The sequence below is a fragment of the Echinops telfairi genome, unplaced genomic scaffold (assembly GCF_000313985.2).
Source record: "Echinops telfairi isolate 266 unplaced genomic scaffold, ASM31398v2 ScPeMD7_7424;HRSCAF=8462, whole genome shotgun sequence".
NCBI classification, from domain to species: Eukaryota; Metazoa; Chordata; class Mammalia; order Afrosoricida; family Tenrecidae; genus Echinops; species Echinops telfairi.
In genome coordinates, this window is record NW_022111324.1 from 35,102,496 (window position 1) to 35,116,918 (window position 14,423).

Genomic DNA, 14,423 nt, shown 5'->3' on the forward strand with positions numbered 1-14,423 from the left:
GGAGGGGGGAGGAGGAAGGGAGGGGAAAAAAATGAGGACCTGATACCGGGGGCTTAAGTGGAGAGCAAATGTTTTGAGAATGACGAGGGCAATGAATGTACAAATGTGCTTTACACAATTGATGTATGTATGGATTGTGATGAGTCTTATGAGCCCCTAATAAAACGATTAAAAAAAAAAGTGATCCATCTATGGCCAACCATGATTCATTTATATTCTGTTTCATCTTCTCTCTGTTTTTGGAAGCAATACTAATGCATCATATCCATCTATATGTGATTCTATGTTTAATACCAATATCCTAATGCTCAGTTGCTTTCCCTGTCAAGCATATTTGTATGAAATACCCCTGTTATAATTTATTTTAAATATATATGGTATTCCATTCTTGTTTTTGAATATACACAGCAGAACCTACATCAATTCAACGATTTCTGCATGAGCTCAGACAGACTAGCACAAGCTACTGCAATGCCATTTTGTTGACTGCTGAGTAACCTGCCTTCTTCCCATTCCCTTCTTGGAAAGTCTGACTAGTCATTGATCTTAAAATGTACTCTTATGTTCGTAAGATCTGGACCTTGTAATTAATCTTGTTATATTTTAAAATTGTTCCTTTTGATGTCTTAACCAAGATGGTATCATTAATCTTACTATTTTATTTTGTTAACCAGGACGGTATTATTAATTCTGCTCTGATCCTATGGTTTTGTAACAGATGTACCCTACTTTGACCTAAAGAATGCTAATGTTAATTTTGCGTTCTGCTTTGGTCATACCCCCTCGCTCCCTAGGAAAATCCCCGGTAAATGGGTTTTTGCCTGTAGAAGCTGGCTATTGTTTCCGTTCTGCACTGCAACCTCAAGAATCACGTGTAGACTCCTCCAGTCCAGTTAATCAAATAAAGACTCTTCTAAGTTTCAAGACATAGTAACTGTCATTTATTTGAACCTGCAACAGAACCATGTAAGGATACTTATATTCTGCAATTGTGCAGCCGTTCTCACATTATTTTCCAAATTTCTCTCTCATTAATACAATCCCACTTCCCTCAAGGTTTCTAACTACTCCTTCAAGTACCTGTTATGAATTTCATCCTATAATTATTCAAGGGAGACAGCTTCTACTAGCTTACTTATTGTTTTGTTCTTAAAGACTTGAGTGGATATTTTTTGGTTTTACATTTAATGATAATCTTAGGCCAATTAGCTTATGGGTATTCAGGTGTCAGTTGCTACAGAAATTCTAGGTTCCATGAGAACTTGAAATCCTGTTCTAAACTTTTTCTCTTTTTATTAGGATTATTGTATAAAATATTTTAACAAAACCCACAATAATTATAGCCAGGCACCATCTCTTTCTGACCTACTGACAAAGGTGGTAGTTGTTCATGAAAGTAATTAGCCACACATTGCACTTAGAAAACTAATATGAAAAGAGTGGATTTGAGCATTTTCATTACACATAGAAATAAAACCTATGAAAAAATTCACCCAAATGACCAAATGTAGGAAATAAAAGAGTGGTATTGTGTTTCATAGATGAAATATTATATTATAATTTGAATAAAAATACTGATATGCTAAATATATATATTGTTTTATGTAAACTTAAGAAGGAAAGAGAAAGAGAATGATGAAGTGTGATGAATAAAATGAAATAAAATATACTTCATGATTCCAAAGATAGCCAAGAAAATAAAATATAAAATAATATGACAAGTACCAAAAAAGTGACAAGAGTAGCCTTAAACACAATTGCAAAATAAACTAAATGCTTCCATTAAAAAGGGGAGACAATCAGATTTTATCAAAATTCTTGCCTGAACTATATGCTGGCCAGAAAAAATCCACTTTAAAAATATGAAGCAACTTTTATTTTAAAATAAAATATGCTTAAAATGCATAATATATATTATTATAAACAGAATTATTATAAAGATATTAAAGAAACAAATGGACAAAAAGAATATTTCCAGGAACTAAAAAAATATATTTTTGACAGAAAATAATGTATTTTGAATGAAAATACAGTACATATTAACTCAGACTATTAAGAGACCTTTACCTTAGAGGACGTATACACAAAATGCTTCTCACCTATAAGGATGGTGAGATTTATCTTAAATCTATTGGCCATGTGTTCAGGAAAGAGCAGTCCATTGAGAAGGATAGTGTGCGTGGTAAAGGAAAGGGGCAGCAAACTGAGAAGATCTCCACCCAGATGGCCACAGGGTTCAAGCTTGGGAACAATTGTTAGGGTGGCCAAGGACTTGGCAATGCTTCTTTGTGTTTTGCATAGGGTTGCTTTGAGTTGGAATCAATCTACTCTCAATTCCTTGGCACCTAACAACAAAAACAACAACAAAAACAGCATTAAAAGGTCCAGGTGGTGGGTTGGTTATATATTGAGTTGCTAACTGCAAATTCAATGGTTAAAACCCCACCAATTCCTCAGCCGAAGATGAGGCTTTTTGCTCCCCAAAAAGATTGAGCTTGGGAACCGCACAAAGGTAGTTCTCCTTTTGTCCGTTTCGGGGCAGTACGAATATGGATTAAATCAATGAGAGTGATTGTTTTGTCTTTTTTAATATAAACATTTAGCAGCTACATTTCAAGACACATGAAGCAAAAACAAAACAATGGAAGGACAAATCCATAATCATAATAGGTGATTTTATTTCACTATCAGCAACGGATAGTGCAAGTAGACAAAAAATCAGTAAAAATAAAGAAGATTCAAAAAAAACAAGGAAAATTACGTAATTGATATTTTAAAATATTTCAACCAACAATAAAGATTATTAAATATTTTCAAACACATGGAGAACAGCCACAAGATAGCTTATAGTGAGCATTAAAACATATCAATGCATTTTAATGATTGAAATAAAACATATTTTCCTTGTCTACAAAATTAGTAAAAAAATATATAAGCTCTTATCAAAAAGTATTCAGCAAATACACCACCAAGTATTTGAAAATTAAATCTCTTGTATATAACTCTTCTGCTAATATTTTTTAACATTTCCATCAGCAAATACTTCAGTTCCTCACTTTCAACAAGCAAGGTTGTATCATCTGCTACTGAAGGTGGTTAATAAGCCTTATTACAACCCTGATGCCACAGTCATATAATCCAGCTTCTCTGATGATTTGCTCAGCCTATAGATAGAACAAGTATCATGACAGGATACAATCCTGATGCACACTTTACTGATTTTAAGCAATGCATTATTCCATTGCTCTGTTTGTTTAACTGCCTCTTTATACACATAAAAGTTCCTAATGAGCACAATGGAGTCTTCTGTAATTTCCATTTTTCAGAAGGTTATCTACAGATTATTATGGTCCACACAGTCTAATGCCTTTGCAAAGTCTATAAAACACAAATAAAAGTCTTTCTGGAATTATCTTCTTTGAGCCAAGATCTATCTGTTATCAGCAATCATATCCCTGTTCGACGTCCTCTTCTGAATCCAGCCTACACTTCTGGCAGTTCCCCATCAAAGTACCAATGCAACTGTTGTTGGATGATCTTCAGCAACGTTTTACTTGTGTGTGATATGAATTAAATCATTCTATAGTTTGAGCATTTTGCTGGGTCACCATTCTTTGAAATGGTGACAAATATGGATTTTTTTCCCAATCAGGTGGCCAAGTAGCTGTCTTCCCAATCTCCTAGCACAGACCAGTGTGTGCTTCCAGCGTTTTCTCCGCTTTCTGAGGTAGTCTGTTAATCCCTGGAGACTTGTGGGATTCATGTGGGCTCATGCATTCAGTGACCTTAGAACTTCCGTCTTCACCGTTTGGTCTTGCTCATATGCTACATCCTGAAAAAGTAGACTATCAACCAGTTGTACAGTGACTGTATTCTTTCCATATTCTCTTGATGGCTCCTGCATTAATCAATACGCTGTCTATAGAATTTTTCAAAATTGCAATTCGAGGCTTGTATTTGTTCTTGAACTCCTTCAGTTTCATATATGCTCAGATTGCTCTTCCTTTTTGTTTTCTAATTCTAAGCTTTTGCACATTTCATTATAAAATTTGATTTTGTCTTCTAAGGCTTCCCTTTGCAATATTCTATTTAGAACCTTCATTTTATCCTTTCTTCCATTTGTATGAACTATTCTAAATTTAAGAGGGATTTTCAGTCACTTCTGACATCCACACTGAACTTTCTTCTCTCCTGTGTATTTAGTGGTCTTTTGCTTTCTTCTTGAATACGGGTCTTGATGTTCTCACACAGCACATCAAGTCTTCTATCATTAGTGTTCAATGATTCAAATCTGTTCTTGAGGTGTCCTTGAAATTCAGGTGGGATAGACTCTAAGTTGTATTTTGACACTTGTGGATTTGCTTTTAATTTTATTAAGCTTTATCCTGAACTTACATATGAGCAATTGATGGTCTGGTCCACAGTACCCTTAGTCTGATTTTAGCTGCTGATATTGAGTCTCTCCATCGTGTTTTCCCACAGAACTAGTCAATTTTATATCTTTCTCTTCCATCTGAAGAAGCCGTTATGTATAGTTGCTGTTGGTTGTTGAAAAAAGCTATTTTTCTATGAATAAGTCATTGGTTTTGCTCAATTCTATCATGTGAATTCCAGCTTCATTTCTATAACCAAGTCCATATATTCCAAATACTCTTCCATCCTCTGTGTTTCCAATTTTTGCATTCCAATCCCCAATATGTTTTAAAAAATACTTTTATTGGGGGCTCTAACAACTCTTATCACAATCCATACATTCCTCCAGTGTGTCGGGCACATTTGCACATATGACACCATTATCATTTTCAAGGCATTCTTTTCCCACTTGAGCCCCTGATATCAGCTACCCATTTCTTCCCCCTCCCTCCCTGACGCACCCTCCCTCACAAACCTTGATAAGTTAGAGATTATTATTCCCATATCTTACATCATCTTCCATAGCCCCTCACCAATTTTTCTGTTATTTCATCCCCCTGGGAAGGGGTTCCAGATTGATCCTTGCGATAGATTCCCCTTTTCTCTCTGCACCATCCCCTAATCCTACTGGTATCTCTACTCTCCTTGTTGTTCCTGAGGGGTTTATCTATCCTGGATTCCCTGGGTTGTGGGCTCTTATCTGTAGCATTGTGCATGCTCTGGTCTAATGTGATTTGTAAGGTAGAATTGAGGTCATGATAGTGGGGTGAAGGAAGCACTAGAGGAAAGTTGTGTGTTTCATCGGTGCTATACTGCACCCTGACTGGTTCATCTTGTCTATAGATGGGTATTGGGTCTCTACTCTATGGCACCCTCTCACCCTCCATTCACAGGTATGGTTTTTTTCTGGGTCTTAGATGCCTGATACCTGATCCCATTGACACCTCATGATCACACAGGCTGGTGTGCTTCTTCTATGTGAGCTTTGCTGCTTTTCAGCTAGATGGCCACTTGTTTATCTTCAAGCCTTTAAGACCCCAGATGCAGATGCTATATCTTTTGATAGCCGGGCACCATCAGCTTTCTTCACCATGTTTTCTTATGCACCCATCCTGTCTTCAGAGATCATGTCGGGAAAGTGAGCATCAAAGAATGCCAGATTGTTGGAACAAAGTATTCTTGTGTTGAGGGAGTACTTGAGTTGAGACTCAATGGCCATCTGCAACCTTAATTCTTAAGATACAAATATGAATACATAGTTCTATTCTCCTCTCATTATATATGTATTTACATATGTACAAGCCTGTATTTAGGCCTCTATAAATGCCTTTTGCCTCCTGGTTCTTTCCTCTATTTCCATTTACTGTCCTCTTGTTCCACCATCATGTTAGGCCTTCCTTCGGGTTTGTAATTCCTCACTGCTACATTGCCCTTGATTAAGTCCCACTAGGCACCCTACGCCCTCCCTTCCATTGATTATAGTTCACTTGTTGTTCCCTTGTCCCTGGCTATTTTCCCTCACCCCTCTTCCTTTCTCCCACCTCCCCTTCTTCCGTATCCCCCCAGAACCATTGGTCCTGTTCTTTTCATCTCTGAATTATTTATCCCACCAATTTTATCTAGATTGATATGCAAATACATTTATAAGTGCAAAAACCTGACAGCCAAATAAAAGAGCAAAGGAAGTCAAAACCAACAAAACAATAACAACAACCCAAAACAAAAACAAATTTACAATAACAAAAAAAAATCACTGACAAAAATGGAAAAGCCTATAAATAGTTCAAGGTCTGTTTGTTGGCCTTTATGAGTGTTTTCCCGTTGAGTCTGATGGTGTGGGACACTCTGTCTCCAAAGTCTATTGTTGGTATTCTTCGGGGGTTTCATCACTCTGCTCCCCCTGCTGCTCTGCTGCATGCCCTCAGTGCTTCATCTCAGTGTGATGGGGCAAGACCATGCACTATTCCACCACTGTGTCTCCAGTGCTATGCCCCCCAACATCATAGTTCAGTTAGGGATGGTGTGTCCTGTGCTGGGACCAGCTCTACAGTCCTCCCCAAGCATTGTCTGCTCAGAGCAGGAACATCATCCTTGGGGTTTGCATTTGATTGTATGTTTAATCAATTTAGAACTGAAGTCATTGTTAGATTTCTTCAATTATTCCATCACTAGCATTTGCAGTTGGCATATAAATTTGAGTAGTAGTTGCATTAATAACATTTCCTTGAAGACAGACGATATAATCCCATCACAGATAGCATTGTACTTTATGATGGATTTAGCAAGATCTTTCTGACAATTAATGCTACTTCCTTTTTCTGGAATGTCTTATTTTCTCCATAGTAAATCATATGGTTTTTTGCATTCAAAATGCCCAATATGACTCCATTTTAGCTCACTAGTGTCTAGGATATTGATTTTCATGTGTTTCATTTCTTTTTTGACACCTTGAATTTTCTTAAATTCATACTGTTTGTCCATATTGACTAGAAAAACAAATCTAGGGAGACTCACATATGTATAAGAAAGAGCTTTATATCAAAGAGCAATTGTATATTGAGAATACATCCCAGCCCAGTCCAGATGAAGTCCATAGGTCTGATATTAGCACATTTGTCCTATACAAATCCATAAATTCCTCTTCAGACTAATGCACATATGCAATGATGCCAAATGCAGGAAGATCACAGGCTGGTGTGTGAAAAGTCTTGTGGATCCAATGGTGGTGGAACCATCTCAGTGGTGGGAGCACCTGAACACTGGTGCAGCTCTACACGTGATTCCTCCACCTCTCCCAATATGGCTCCTCAACAGGAAGCTCTTCCTAATCCATTTTATGATTCTGCAAGATCACAAAGCCATTACCATAAAAGAAGGAGAAGGGGGAGAATTTAATTTGTGAGCTACAATGATGCAAGGATTAAAGCGCTCAGTTACTAATCCCAGGTTGGCAATTCAAACCCACAAGCTGCTCCATGGAATAAAATGTGGCAATTGGCTTCTGTAAAGATTGTCATCCTGGAAACTGTACTGGACAGTTTTACTCTATCCTAGAAAGCCACTATCAGTTGGCATTGATTCTATGGCAATGAGTTTGATTCATAATACAACCATGAAAACTTTAGAAAAACATTGTCAAATTTAATCTTATGAGGACATACTATGACAAGTAGAGTTCTCAAGAATGCTTTACCATTTCAAAAGCAATCACTGTATTAATAGATTGTAGGAAAAATATGACATTCTTAACACACTAAAGATATCCTTATGTAATTATTATATAATTCAACAAACATTCAGAATAAAAACTCAGGGGCTAAAGAGAACTTTCTCAACCTGAAATATGGCATGTATGAAAAACCTGGAGCTAACATCATATTTAATTCTCAAAAAATGAATGCTCCTCTAATGATCTTGGTTCTCTGCCTTCCTATTCAGTATTGTACATGAAACTCTAACTAGTCCTTAAAACTAGAAACATTTTTACAAAATATAATATAGGAAGGAATGAAGAGAGCTCCTTTTTATTCTCAGTGATATTGGCATCATAAAAAGCAACTACCATATCTAACAATTGAGTTTATTATTGCTCTGAATTTCTCTAATGTGTACCAGATTAAAAAAAAATGTTTAGACGGATAAAAGAAGACCAACCGACTAAAAAAATAAAAGAATAAGTACCTGAGACATACTAAGGGGAGCTCATATTTATGAACTGCTACTGCTGTACCACGGTATTAATTTTCAATAGGCTCATATGCATGTGAAAGTCAAACATTGAATAAAGACGACTGAAAAGGAATTGCTGTATTTGAATTATGGTGTTGAAGACTAGTTAAAGCTCCATGGACGGCTAAAAGAAGAAACAAATCTGTGTTGCAAGAAACACAGCCAGAATGTTCCTTAGATGTAAGTTAAGGATAGTGAGACGACCTCTCTCATGTACTTTGGATACGTTGTCAGGAGGGAGGAGTCTGTGGAGAAGGACATCAAGCTTGGTAAAGTAGAGAGGCAATGAACCAGAGGAAGGCCCACAACAGGATGGGGGACACAGTGCTGCAACCATTGGCTCCTTTTCAGGAATTATTTTCTCCATTTTATTTTGTTTTCTACTTTTAACCCTTACTTTTAGTTACATGATTTATGTCAAATTAATATTTGAGTTTACTATATAAAATAACATTTAATGTTTATATTTTTTCATAGCAATATCCAAGTTTTCTGACAACATTTGTTAAAAATAATATTATTTTGCCTGAGTTTCCTTGGCTCCTTTTTAGAATATCTCTGCCATACATGCATGGGTTTATTTGTAGCCTCTCCTTTGATTCCATTGGTTTATTTCTTATTATGCAAAAAACATACTCTTGATGAGAGTAGCTATATAGTATGCTTAAATGAATCCTTCAATTTTATCTTTAACAGTGTTGTTTGTTAATTTGAAATCCCTTGCTTTTCGTATATATTTCAGAGTAGCTTGTCAATGTCTGTGAGAATAACTATAGAAATTTTTATTGAAATTCCATTGAATCTATGCAATAGCATAAAGGAAATTCACTTCTTTACACTATTGAAATTTCTAAACCATATATGTAAACATGATATATATCTCTCATTTAAGTGTTACTTTCTTTCATTAAGGTTTCTAGTTTTAATTCAGCAGATTTTATGAAAATTTTGTTACATTCATTCTTAAATAGAACATGGGTTTTGATTATAAAGTAATAGACATAATTAAATTTCTATTTCCAAGTGCTCATTGCTAATACTTAGAAATACGAGGGTAAGCCAAAAATATTGCTTTAAAATCATAGAATTATTTATTAAGCAAAAATATCAGTATGGGAAACTATTGGTGTTTGGCAATCTACCATCTAGGTCCGCACTTGTGAAGATACTGCTTTCGCGTTTCTACCCCTTCTTTGAAAAATTCTGAGCTCTTTGATATGCAGCGTCCCTGAGGGACCCAAAGCATGTTTCTCTCTAATGCTCTTTGGGTTTATAGAACAAAAAGAAGTCTAGAGGGGAAAGACCAGGGGTGTATGGAGGGCAGGTAAGGTTTCCATGTGAATTTCTCATAGGAGAGTCATTGAAACACTTCACAAATAAGCAAACATACTGTGCTAATGAGAGAAAACATCCTTGGATCAACGCTCCCGAGCAAGGTAGTTTTCCATATTCTAAGACCTTCTTCAGTATAAGCCGTCATGATCACTCTCTGTACTCTGATAACATCTGTCTAGATTACCCCTTTGAAATCCCCCCAAAAAAACGGTCATAGTCATCTGAGCCAACTTTTCTGCCTTGAACTGAATTGGCTCACCACTGTTTTGATTGGACCTTTTTAAAACTGATTACACCATAATAAGACTAAGACAAGGGTAATGCTGAAATAACTTGTCTTCAGCTATCTTCTGATGCATACACATACTTAGATAAATTTTTATTTCTTTGTTTGTTTGGAATAAATCCATGCATGTGTAAACTTGATTTAACCTTTTACTACAACTCCTAAATATTTTTCAATAGATGGCATTATAACCAACATTATTTTATTTTAGTTTTTGAAACGTAGCACTCAATATTTATAGTGGAAATCTTTTGAAGTACAGATAACTATATTAATTATACTATAAACCATATGGAATATGCTATCACTACAACATGACTATTTATGATATGAATACATGCATTTATATCATATACATGCATTATGTATTTATAATTATGGTTATTTTAAATTTATGATTATGAATATTTTAAAATTTAGGGATTTGCATTAGAAAAAAACCTAAGTTGGCATAATTAATTAAAGAACAATGAAAATAAAGTCAACATTTATTAAATAAGATATCATTGTGTTGCATTCACAACTATTGCACCATTGACAATATGCCTTTGAAACTCAGCATTCATTTCTTTTATTTTTTCCCTAGAGAAAGCTTAAACACATGAAATGAAAGGTTCATGCACAGGTTTATGCCATGTACAAAACCCCTATGGTTATTAATGCTGTGTAGCTGGTGGACCATAAAGCTTGGCACTGAAAGGCCAAATAGAAAAGAGAGCTATTAAAATGTAGCACACCATTTTATTGATTAGGCAAGTGTAAAAATGATATGATATTTCAAAGGTGCAAAACAATTAGGTAAAATGACCCCATAAAACTTTTTTTAGGTTTCAGAATGCAACCCTTCATGACTTAAATCACTCATTTGGTATTTCACACAAAACGTGGGGACAGTGCTCATTTGGGGGGAAGCAGCAGCAGCAGCACCGGGCTTGTAGCTCTCTTTCTTTCATCAGAAAGGTCTAGTGCTAAGAAATGTTAGGGCCCATGGTAGGCAGAATTTTCTAGGCAAACAACAGTAGTGACACTCTAAACACACACACACACACACACACACACACACACACACACGAAAGGAATTTATATCAAGAAAGGAATTTATATTTTTAAAAATCAGCCCCCCTTTGCCCATTCTAACTCGTCTGTGGGTCAGATGCTAGCTGGAGGCTCTCCTGACCCAGGCAGCTACCAGAGTAGCTAAACCAGGAAGTAAGAAGATCACAGGCCAATGGAGGCAGTGTTGAGTGAACCCAAGGTCCACAGGCAAACGGGCAGGCCACTTCCACCTCTTAAGTTAGCACGTCACAAAGAGGCCACAGAGTCAAAAAAACAAACATAGGATCCAGGTGAGCAGGAAGTTGAATAGAAAGAGCCAATTCTTCCCAGTGTCTCTTATAGATATCAAATAATCCACGCCCAAGGAGACGTCAGGCCATGTACTGATTGAGATATTGTACTCCATCCATAGCTTCTTATCAGGGCAGTCAAATTAACACAAAACATAACTATCACAGAGCCTAGATTTTTTCCAAACATATCTTTAGATTCCTTACTGCCTTGAGTTGACTAACTATATAACTTTGGAAAGGTCGAGTTACTTCTTTGGCTTCTATCATTCTAGGTTAATATAAGAATTTTAAATATGGGAGACTAATTACAAATATTATCTGCAACTCCACAACTGCATTATAGGAATTGAAATATTTTAGTGCCTACAAATAGGAGTTGTGCTCTTGTCTACCACATGTGAAAAAAGTTATTTGTATTTTTTGTGACCAATTAGGACAATCTTAGAAGTTTTGAATATTCATTTTTAGACATCTAAATGTAAAGCTGAGTATATTCAGATATTTGCTACTACTTAATGACATAAAAGAAGATACTCTAAATTAAACATTAAAAATATTGTCCACTCAGATAATTATACTCTCATGATAGTTTAAAAGAAATCTCCCAGTGGCAGTATTTTAACTTAAATAATATTTTATCATTTATAACTCAACAATTGCACTCTATACTGTTGACCCTTGAACACTGTGATTTGAACTGCCAAGGGCAGGTGGGAACACTTACACCTAATTTTCCCCTGCTGCTATTGCAGCGACCTCAAGTATTAGCAGAAGCTGCTTAAAATGAACATAGTTAGTGTTACAGGGTTTTTAAGCAAACACTTGAAGCAAAACTTAAACTAAGCACAACATTAGCGTGGAAAATAAAATCTGTGTAACGTGGGCCTGCTCCGTTCAAGCTTGAGTTGCTTAATATACAACAGCATTGCTTTTAGAACATTTAAAACTATTCCTACCTCTTGGAGACACTAAATTTCACATATATGGTTCACTCAGTATACTTCTGTCTCAGTTTTGTATTTTTAAAAACCATTTTATTGAGAGTTTATACAGATATCATATCATCTCGTAGTTCATGCTACCACAATCAGTTACCAAACATTCTACTCCTTCCCAAACTTTGAAATCAGCTCTCTTTACCCGTTCCCAACACCCCCACCACTGTACCCCTCCCCCTAGAAACCCTTATTCTACTTGCTGTCCCTATAGCTTTACCAATCCTGGTTTTCATATAATGAAAGACAAAATAAATGTTTTAAAGAAAATCAGAAAAAAATATAACAAAAATTCAAGAGGGTCACCCTCAATGACAAAAAAAATCTGAGATAAATGCCAACATGAACAAAAAACCAAACAAACAAAATACAGGTCAGGCCTAACTTGTATCAGAATGGGGGATTCAACTGACAAGGTTTTAACGGTTCAGGTCGGATTAATCTTTTTTATCTTTTTCTTCAGTTTCAAAACTATGCTTAACAATGTCATAGGTTTTCATCAGGAGGGATAACTTGTTGGGAAAGTGGAGGGGCAGCTAAACAGAGGAAGGCCCTCCATGAGAGTACTGACACTGGCTACATCAATGGGCTTGGGCACAGAAACAATGATAAGGATTACACAGAAATGTGTGGTATGTCCCTCAGTTGTGCATTGGGTCGCTGTGAGTTGAACTTGAATCAATGGCACCTAACAATAATGTCTTCACAGTCCCTGATTTATTTAATATGCTCTCTGTGGCAGTTACATAATCTCCTGTTAACTTGTGTGAAGGGATGGAGTCTAGCCTATCAATCAGGCCATAGTGAATGAGACCTTTGTGTGGGCATGGTCTTGTGAGGATTCTGGGAACTACGGTCTTTCTCCCTGGAGGCGGGATAATCTCGCCGCTTTGTCTTCCTGCTGACAAGTCACATGGAGCCACGCTGATGGAGTCAGACCTCTGGAGCTGGAGGAGCCACGTGGATACCCACACCAGTACTGAGATGCTTCCACTGCCACTGGATCCACACGACTTTCCACCCTCTGGCCAGTGATCTTCCTGCATTTGGCATCATTGCATGTGTTGTGTGAGTCAAAAGGAGAGTTTATAGACTGGCATTGAACATCTGGACTAGTATCAGACTTATAGGACTTGATGTTGAGTGGGCTGCAATGTTTTCTTTATATACAATTACTCTTTGATATAAAGCCCTTTCTTATACACATGAGTCTCCTTGGGTTTGTTTCTCTGCCAGGCTAATACACTGCCATAACTAATTACCATATATACTTGTGTATAAGCCAAGTTTTTCAGCACGTTTTTTATGCAGTTTTTATGGTAAAATTAGGTGCCCCAGCTGATATTCGGGTCTATTTATACTCAATTAAACACAGTACTACAAAATTAGTGTTTTAAAAAACAAATTTGTCTCTCACAGTTTTAGGGGCAAGAAATTAAAAATCAAAGTAAATGCAGGCCTGCATTAGCTCATTCTCTCAGATGTTGCTACTAGAGTTGCTGTTCCAGACATTCCTGGGTGGAATAACTAAGCTCTCAGGCTGCCCAGTACATGACATATTCTCTTCTTTGCTAAGTATCTCTCTCCTTGGTGGGTCTCCTGTAAGAATACCTTTCACTGCATTTAAGGTCCATCTGGATTATCCAGGTAGATCTGACTCCTGTTCTTAATTACATTTCCAAATACTCTTTAGTAAAATAAGCTCATATTCACATTTAGTGGTTAGAGTGCATACATTTCTGTTGGGAAACTCCAAATCAACCCACTATCGTCACTATTTCAATTTTCTCATCAGACACAAGCATTTCCCTCCCCTTTTCTTAACACACTCTCAAATCCTTCCTGGATTCATTTTCTTTAACAAACTCAAACTCTATGAATTATCATGCAAACTATTTTCTTATAAACGCCCTTATCATTATGACAGTTTAAGTTCCTACCAAAGCCCTGACCTTGAAACAATTCAGTTGGTATTTTTCTCACCCAAGATTCTTAGTGTTTCTAAACTAAAATACACACACACAAACAATCACTCCATCTTTTTAAACTCAAGATCTCCAATGCCACCAGGTTATCATTACTCCAGGGCCATCCATTTATCCTTTTCTAGTCAGATCTTCTAATCTCAACAGATTATTTTAAACCATTCTTTCCAAGGATCTGATTCTAAATTCTCCTCGCTTCACTTATCAGATAGCTACACAAACAAACACTTTCAGCTTCCTTCAGGAAACTATTTTATTCTGAGCTGATCTTTGTCCTCCAGTTGCAATACAATAGCCATCCGTCAACTTTTAATGCCACCTATTTTTTATT